A 10,330-nucleotide genomic window follows, 5' to 3' on the forward strand; every position below is an offset into this window, starting at 1 on the left:
ACCACATATACCATACACATAACGTGCCATATCATAACAGAACATAGAACAACCATGCACTTCGGGTCTACGGTGTGACTGGTCCGCCGTACCGGGCCTTCAGTCCACCTGGTCCACCCTCCGAGTCTAGCCATATACATCGATTCTACAGTGTGATTGGTCCGCCCGTACAGGGCCTTCAATCCACCTGGTCCACTCTCTGAGTCTACATTATGATTGGTCCGCCCGCACCGGGCCTTCAGTCTGCCTGGTCCACTCTCCGAGCCTCGGCACATCTGGTCCGCCCTCTTGGGGGCTACAGCCTATCCAGACCGCTTGCTGGGCCTTCGGGATAACCGGTCCGCCCTGGGTATGTTGGCCTACAGCACAGAGCAGGACCCGCCTCAACCCAACTCCAGTCCAACAACCATGTGCACATAAACATTCATCATATAACAATTCACATATAATCAAACCGATCTAGTAGATCACATAACATAACATCATCCTAACCAGGATATCGACCTAACCGGTCACTAGCATATACCATCCTAACTACCAGAATGCAAACAAAGCAAGAAATAACATAACAACGATACCCGGATTACAATCCGATAAAGGTCCGGCCTTGGTTCCGTAGACCCTGTCGATATAGTGAGGATAACTCACCTCGCAATTGCCGAAACTCTGACTGAAGAAGCAGATGCCTGAACCACTGTCTCACCAAAAATCCCGAACTATCCAAAGCAGCAACATAACAATTAGCACAAGCACAATATCCTTCCAAGGGGTAAATTGACCAATTTGCCCTTAACTCAAACTGGTCCAAGACTAAGGCCCAACACTAGAATATGAAGGGCCCAACACTAGGTAAGCTTCTCAAGCCCACTAGTGACCCACCAATGGCCCAATTTGCTACATTTGGCCCAATCCCTTAATGGGCATCAACCTAAGCCCACAATATAATCCTTGGTCCATAAAATATGATTTCTGATGGCCCACTAAGGCTCAAATACCCAAACATGCCCCAAACCACGGCCCAAAAACTCATGATCCATGCAGACAGAGTACGCGGGGCATACCTCCCATGTACGCTAAGCGTACAGGCAGAATGGTGAGTACGATGGGCGTACATCACTTTACGCGGGGCGTAAACCCGCTGAACTCAAAGTCCTCATAAGTCCTTAATGGTTTAAGCTCTTAAGCCCAAACTTCAGATCCATCGACCAAACATGCCTAGGATCCAAAAAGTCTCAAACTTTATCACTTGGGACGTCCATAAAGCTCTTAACTCAAGGTCTTAATCCATTAAGGCCCATCTATATCACATATGAGACAACCAAAGCCCTTGGGACCTCATTTTTCGTACTCAAAACCTCTCATAAGGTCTAAAAGGACAGCTAATCTCAACCAACTCGAATCATGCATCAAGATGAGGCTTTTAGGACAAGAAAGATGTCAAAACTTCATAACACCAAGATCCACACAAAATAAGTGTCAAGCAAGAGACTTTATACCTCAAAAGGGCTCCAGAAGATGATGTTATTCCAGATCTAAAAGCTCTAACTTCCCAAGTCCTTCTTTGACAACTTCCTCTTTTCCTCTTCCAAGCTTAAACCTCCAAAATGAGCTTCCCAAGGTCAAGATCTCACAAAAAGGAAGGGTGAGGCGTTCTAGGGTTTCTCTGAGGTTGGGGAGACTGATAATGAGGCTAGGGTTTGAGCCATTATGTTCCTTATATAGTGGCTCACCCTCAAATTAGGGTTTGAAGACTCTGGACGTACGCTGAGCATACATCTAGTACGTTGGGCGTACGCCCCCCATAGACTCGCGTTCATTTACCCAATTACGCTGGGCGTAACCCAGCCTACGCTGGTCGTACCCAGCGTGTCCCATTCTCATACTTGGCCTTCCTTATCAACTTTTCCCATTAAGGGCTATAACTGACAATATCTTCGAAATGCCATAACTCCTCTATTCTAAGCCCGTTCCCGATGAACTTTATATCCACGTAAAGGTGGCGAGAAACCCTATGCTTCTATCAACATACACCGGTCCGAAACCTTCTTGGATAAAACCCATTGCCCATAAAAGACCAAAACGCCCTTACTCTTGATCTCGGGAACCCATGAATAGATATTTTAAGAACGGGGCGTTACACAAATAATTAGCCACTCAAGGCTATAGCTCTGTAAGACCCTCCGGTCAATGTGTCTCAGTGGGACCCTCTAGTCCCATAGCTCGTTGGACCCTCCGGTCCGGTCTAAGTGAGGACCCTCCGGTCTCATAGCTCGTTGAACCCTACAATCTGGTCTAAGTATCACATAATATAATAGATAGCACATATTACACAGAAGATGCATAAGTCAAGCAAGCACATACGATGTGACATCCCCAAACTTCACAGCGAGAAAAGACGATTTGTTTATGCTTTGTTTTAAAATCAGAGTAATCGTTTAAAGATAACTGTTGCGGAATTTGTTCCCAAAACAAAACGTGATAGGAATTTATCAAAACATTTCTTTAAAGAAATGTATGTTCATTAAATAACAAAATCTTGGGATGTCATGTTCCAATACAAACCAAAAGCATAAACAGTATAAAATAGACCTTACAATAGTTATTTATAACTACTGATCTATAATCCAAAATCTCTCGTCATGTCAACCAACTTATGCTCTTGTGCCACTACCTATGATACAAAGAATACTGAGTGGGTTAGGTTTGGAAAACCTGGTGAGTACATAAGGATTTCAATCCCACAATGTTATAATATATATATATATATATATATATATATAATTTAGAATTCGCACAATATAAAATTTTTTGTGTTTGTGTGTGTGTGTGTGTATATATATATATATATATATATATATATATATATATATAACCAACTCTTACCCCACACCGTCAATCCTCTCAACGAGACAATCCATACCCATGGATCTCAAATTCTAACTCTTACTCCCGGATCTAATCCATGTTCTCGAGTCCATAATTGTGTCCATTTCATACTCCCGGATAAGGGATAATTGGTCCATGTCTAAATCCATACTCCCAGACTAATGACAGATTCTATGTCCTGTCCATACTCCCGGACTAAGTACAACTGACTATGTCTTAATCCATACTCCCGGATTAATGACAATTAACTAATTCCAATCCATACTCTCGGACTAGGGACGAATAACTATGTCTAATCCATGCTTCCGGATCAATGACATATTTTAAAGTTCTATTCTCCGTATATATCTCGCTCGTACTCACAAAGAGATACTACCCCATAACCATTATAACAAACCTTAGGTTTACTCTTTAAGCTAAGTTATCATAAAAAAAATCAGGTATGTTCTTTAACACATAATTCCGACATCATCAAATAACTCACACAAAACATATAATTAATACATTCAAACAATACTTGTATTAAAATCATGTTCATGAAAGGGACTATGCACTCACATGATAAGACGATGCTCGGACAACACTACGACTCTTAAAATAATAATCTTCGATGAAACCGGGATATCTTCCAAAAACCGGGCTTCTCGAGGGAAGAGTTTCGGCTAGAAAACTCTATTTTTCGGGATCTTCGGGGCTTCGGGACTTGCTTCGGGTGTCGGGACGATACCGGGGATTCAAGGGTATATTTTTCATGTAAAAAGAGAGTATAAGAAGTAAGAGGAAAGAAATGAGCAACAAAACTCAGCAGCCCTTAAGTTCTATTTATAGGGGCTGATCCCTGCGATTACGATGGGCGTAATTTCAGAGTACGTTGGGCATACTCCCTCTACAAGCAGTACGTTGGGCGTACATCGAGTACGCTGGGCATACCAAGCAGATCAGACCAAATGCGTCACTGCTTACGGACCGAGGGCACTCGAGTGGTGGAGTAGGGCGACGTGGCCCAACCCAGACCATGAACCATGAGTATGTTGGGCGTATTCCGCATTTCCAAACTTCAAAAATTCATATCTTTCGCATAGGAGCTCTGTTTTTTGACGTTCTTTATATCCACGCGTAGGTGAGACTATGCTCTACAACTTTCATTTAGACTCTGTCAGCTAGTTTTGATTTTATATTTATTATTATATTTTTAACAGGCCGGGACAGGAAAAGTCCGTTAAAAATTCAAAACTCCTCCATCCGACGTCCGATTTCTTCTGTCTTTTTACCGTTGCACTACTATTAACGAGATCTTCGATTCTCATTTAGATTGTTTCGGCTAGAAATCACTCGATCTCATATTCAAACTTTGGGTTGCATATCGTTAAGTCGAAACATCGAAAAATCATAACTTCCTCATACAAAGTCAGATTTAGACGTTCTTTTTATGCACGCTCTCGGTTTAACGTATTGTACGACTTTCATTTACATTACTAAGGCTAAATATCGCACTATCATAAATTCAATATTTACGTCACGTAGTTTCGTACCAATTCCGTCACGAAACTTCGACAGCTCATAACTTCTTCGTTATAACTCGGATTTCGGCATTCTTTATATATCCGGAATCCTTGTCACGGCCACTACAACCTAGTTAAGATTATTCATTCTAAATAATATTTTATCAAAAAGTCACTTTTGATTCTTATCGTCCCTAAATTGACTAGCCCGGATCTACGGGTGTTACATACGACCCTCTGGTCGCATATAATTACCACTCTAGGTAAAGTATAGTGAGAAGACTCTCCTCGTAGCTAGCAAGTAATAGACACGTACTCGGAAATCTCGAACTAGCCTCCACCTAAAATATTAGATAAGCATCTCTAATCAATAGCCCATTCTTACTCAAATACACCGAAAGTTCTCTTACTCTCTTTCTAACCCTTGGAATGGGAAAAAAACCATTTTACCCCTCCATGGTCTCAAATGCTCATTCTTGACCCAACCATAAAGTCAACAGAAGTCAATACGAGTCAACGGTCAAAGTTGATCAGACTCGCCGAATGCACTCTTGTGACTCGCCGAGTCCACTCGTATCCTCAGAGCTCTTCCTAGGGTTTCACTCGGCTCGTCGAGTTGACCCCCAACTCGACGAGCTATCACTAGGTCCAGAACGTTGGGGCAACCCGATTCGACTCGTCGAGTCATCTCTTAGACTTGGCGAGTTGACTCATTCAAATTTATCTTACTTTCTTTCCAACCTCTAGATCTAGCCTCCTAATAGCCAAAAGTCACGTAAAGGTTTGATCTTGATGAACATGCATGGCATATATTGCTCTATATGTCGTCACTACTCCATTAATGCTTCCAAAACACAAAACTCCTTGGTTGATTCACTAAGGCTCAGAACTTTTGGACTCTCTAGACCTCACAAGGTCCAGATCTGAAGTCTAGACTCAAAAAGGGGCTTGATGCATCCACAACCCCATCGAGAAGGTGTTACAAGCCCTAAATCTCAAGAACATGAGATCTAATCATTCTACAAGAAAGGTAAAAGCTTTTTACGTTGATCTGAAGCTTGATATGAAGAAGAAATAGATTTACTGGCCCTCCCTTCTTGATCTTTGATGAACATTCCTTCCTCTTCAAGGAAATGAGCCAAAATGAATACAAGATGAGCTATCCTCACCACTCTAGCTCACTATGGACGTTAGGGTTTCTCTTAAGGGTGTAAGGGTTCTGGTGAGACGAAATGGAGGCTATAAGTCCCCTTAAATACGCCACAGGCCCGAGAATTTAGGGTTTCCTTCAGCAGTGCTGACTCGACGAGTCGACTCTCAGACTCATCGAATCAGCTCATTAATCCACGTCACCAGTCACGACTCTACTCGACGAGTCGAGGCACCAACTCGTCTCGGCAAACCTCAAAAATAAATAATTAAATTAATATACCTAGGAATCCGGATGTTACAACCGAACTGAAAACCTTCGGTTGCTGACTCACCGAAAATCCTGAACTATCACAATAAACGAACACCAATGAACAGTTGGAATATCAATCTTGTCTAAAGTCCCAACATAGGGTAATAGTCCATTTTACCCTTTCCCTAATTTGTGCCAAGGCCCATCCAAATCCTTGATCCAAAGGTCTAAATATACAAGGCCCATAATTGGCCCAATTTTCCACATTGGGTCCAACTCTTTAATTGGGCCTCATCCTAAGGTCCATTTCCATAATTGGCCCAAGACACTTCTATTCAAAAAGTCCAGCAAGGGCCCAAGCCAAACTGGCCCAAAGATAGCCCAAATCGTAAAAGCCCAACAGAAGGTGTTCGTTGGGCTTACCCTGGAGTTACGCAGGGCGTACGCGAGCCTTGCGTTGACTGCGTATGCGGGGCGTACTACTCTCTACGTAGGGCATACCCTCATTGTATTCAAAACTCCAATAAGTGCTTAATGGCTTAAGCACTTAAGCCCAAATTCCAGATCCTTTGACCAAATGTATCTCAGAACCAGAAAGTCTCAAACTTTAAGACTTTAGACGTCCAAAAAGTCCTTAATACATGGTATTAATCCATTAAGACCTTACTACCAATTGCATGGGACATTTCTAGCCGTTGGGACTTCATTTTATCACTTAGAACCCCTCTTAGGGTCTGAAAGGACAGCTCAAAATAGCCAAAAGAAATTATGCATTATAATGGGACTTTATGGGACAAAAGAATGCAAATAAGCTACCAAGGAGAGATCTAGAAGAGATAGACACAAAGTTAGCAACTTTGTACCTTCTGAGCTCCCAAAACAGATGATGAACCAATATCTACAAGCCAATCTTCCCTCCTTGACTCCTTGATGCACAAGCCTCTCCTTTAGGGCACACAAAACACACTTATAAGTTCAAAATGCTCACTATGAGGATAGGGTTCTCTCAAGACGACTAAGGGAGGTTTGGATGCTGAAAGAGTGAGCCACAATGTCCCATAACGACGCTTAAATACCCCACAAACACTAACAATTAGGGTCTTATCCGGACACACGTACACCTGGCGTACATGAGTGTACGCCCAACGTACTAGGGCGTGTCCTAATACGCGTGGCGTTCCCAATGTACACCCAACGTATTACTCAACTTCCCAAAAATTACCAATCTGTCCCCAGGGCTAGGTCCAAACAAATATCAGGGGCCAAAAATTGACTTATTAAAATACCAAGGAAGGATTCGAAAATTACCTAAAATCTGGAATGTTACAGTTATAGGATGCTAGTTGTCTGTGTGACTCTTGCAGTGCCTGATGAATACCGGGCGGGGCCCGATGTATGTATGTATGTATGTATGTATGTATGTATGTATATATGGTATTTTGGGGAACTCACTAACCTTTATGGTTAGGATTTATGTTTAAAATGTTTTCAAGTACTTATGGTTACAAAAGGAAGAGTTTGGTTTTATCGCATTGCATCCCCTAGAGATTTATTATGTACTGAATATTTATGATTTTACTCTGATGTTTTGAGAGTACTTTTATTATAATCGTCTTTTGGGATAATGAATAAATGGTTTTGACTTATTTAAAATGAAATTTTTACTCGGATATTTTGGGACGTTGCACTTCGGTTACCCGCCGACCCTTTTAAGGAAAATTCAAACCCCTTGTTGTCTTATACATCCAAAATCCTAACCTATTGCATACATGCTAAGAACAAATGTTCTAATGTGGTTTTGTATACATTTAAGTTTGATATTAGAGAAAAAAATTAAATTTGGTCTTATCATTAAGTTGTTTAGGGCTCTTTAATAAGAGTATTGGAATTTAAGTGTCATCTATGTGAACTTAAATGTTATGCCGTTGTATAAAGAAAGGGGCATATAAAAAGGATGTTAACAAAAATAACTATTGTGAATGAATGATTCAATAAAAAATATTTTATGATCAAGTTTTTTGTGTTTTGAAAAAATGATTTTGTTCGGAATAGGTCATTCCATACTAAGGCCCCGTTTGATACGCATCTTTCCAGGTCCAAACAGATCTTTCTGGCTTAATGGACCGGAAAGACTGTTTGATTTGCACAAAGAAAATGGGTCTTTTCCGGTAAGATATGTCTTTCCCAGAAAGCCCCAAAATCATATCTTTCTGGCTGAATGGGCTGGAAAGACAATTATGCACCAAACCATGTCTCTTTCTTTCTTTCTTGGATTATTATTTTTTTTTAAATAATTTCTTTTAATTTATTTTTTATTGAAATATTATTTTTTTCATCATTTAGCATAGTCAATCAGATGTACAATCAAACAACATGGTTTCTTTCCCAATCAGAAAACTTTCTCAGACAGCACTTTACCAGACAACACTTTCCCAGACAGAAACTATCAAACGGGACCTAACTTTATATGAACTTAATTTTTTTTGTCGGTGTATAAAGATGTGCATAGCAAAAATGACCACTGTGAATGAATGATTCAATAAATATGATCAAATTTTTTGTGTTTTGAGAAAATTACCTTGTTTATAACGGGTCATTTAGGACTAACTTAATGACATATTAAAAATCATAAAAAAAACTACATTTTCGATTCTAGGTTCTTGAGAGAAAAAAAAACATTTCAAAATTTCAAGAATTTAGGAGGTGTTCTTAAAAAAAACTTATTACTTATTATTTTATAGCTTATTAACTTATTGATTTATAAGCTAATAAATTAGGAGTTAACTTATGAAAAAAAATATTAGCGGTTTGTCACCGCTATAAACTATTTTTATCCAAAGACATTTTTAACTTATAATGGTATGAAATCGCTAATAAGTTAGTAAGTTGTTTCATGAAATATCCCCCTAAAATCTAATAAAAATTCTAACATTTCGAGAAAAATGTTTTTTTTTACTAAAATTTAACAAAAAGTTAAAGAAACATAACAAATAGGAAGCAAATGTAATAAAATAACTTAAAATATGACATTTATTGAAAACATGTGATATTAGACAATTCAAAATGGTTATTTCACACATAATTAGAATGACTTTTTTTAAATGTTTGGTGCAAATGAAAAAAATATACATATCTTATATTTTACTTAGACCAGTGACTTATTCCAGGTAAAAATATCATTTTTCCAAAACATAAAATAATTTATTTAATTTTTATTAATTACTTCATTTCTAATGGTTACTTTTGCTAATATTTTTTATATTTAAAAAAAAAAAACAATGAAAAATATCAATTTGATATCAATAACTTTTACTTGCTTGACAAAAAATGATATTGATGTTAATACGTGAGGTTTATTTCAGAAGAGAATATAAGGCAGGGTAGGTATTTAAGATGCGATTTGTATTTTTGTGTAAAGCGAAAGGACGTCGGTGTTTGTGTGTGGTGAGAGAGGGGTGTCATAGCATCAACACATTTAATACTCACTTATATTGTTATGTAAAAAAAGGTTACTTTTTATTTATACAGATACATTTAACAAATAATCCTCTTATCAAAAAAAAAAAAAAATCGTGGCAGATATTATTAATAAGTACTAAAGTGTAAATGTAAATCTACAGTATATTTTAATTTTTCATCCTTACAAAGTATATTGTTTCTTTTGCACTTAGGTATAAAATTAGGTCAACACAATTTGAAATAGCAAGGCGAACTTTTAATGAACCGGAAAAAATCATACATATCGGTAACTTCTATGCCAAACGTCCGGCAAAAAAACCGATGTACCCCATCATATATATATATATATATATATATATATATATATATATATATATATATATATATATTAAATCTAATAGCAATTTTCGTAAAAAATTACAAAATTCTCATTAAAACCTTTAATATTAATCCAAGAACGAGTATTTGTTTAAATTTTGTGACTTCATACTAACAATTTTCATAACAAAATATAAATTGGATATTAAGTAGTAATTAATTACAAATTACATGTGTTATATTTGTTAGGTTTTGGGAGGAATAGAGTTGTTTATGAAATATAGAGGTATTTTGAATCAGCTTGAAAGATCGTATAATCACTTTACGAATCTAATATTTTCACCATATTATATAGACGATGCACCTACGATGCTACAAGGGGGTGCAAGCCCCATGAGCATCACCATTTTGGTCGAATGAAGACCAAACTCGTTTTATACATACATGCATTCCACGCCTACTAACTTATCTAAAATCAATATTTAAACTGCATTGATAATATATAATTTCATTACACTGAATGACCACATGATACTAAAATCATCACCAACATGTTTATAAATTATAAGAAAAAGGAAGATGCTATTGTGTTATCAAAATATTATAGATATTTTCGAATGTTAACTTTAGTGGGCAGTTTGAAATCAAGTAAAAAATTGTAGCAAAATAATCATTATTATTTATGGTTTTTAGTTTTAGGTTGGAAATGGCTTTAATGAAATATATCTTTCATTTGTTGGAATTGATATTGATTGGTTAATGT

Source organism: Lactuca serriola, chromosome 1 (assembly GCF_051521515.1).
Source record: "Lactuca serriola cultivar US96UC23 chromosome 1, Lser_US96UC23_V15, whole genome shotgun sequence".
NCBI lineage: Eukaryota > Viridiplantae > Streptophyta > Magnoliopsida > Asterales > Asteraceae > Lactuca > Lactuca serriola.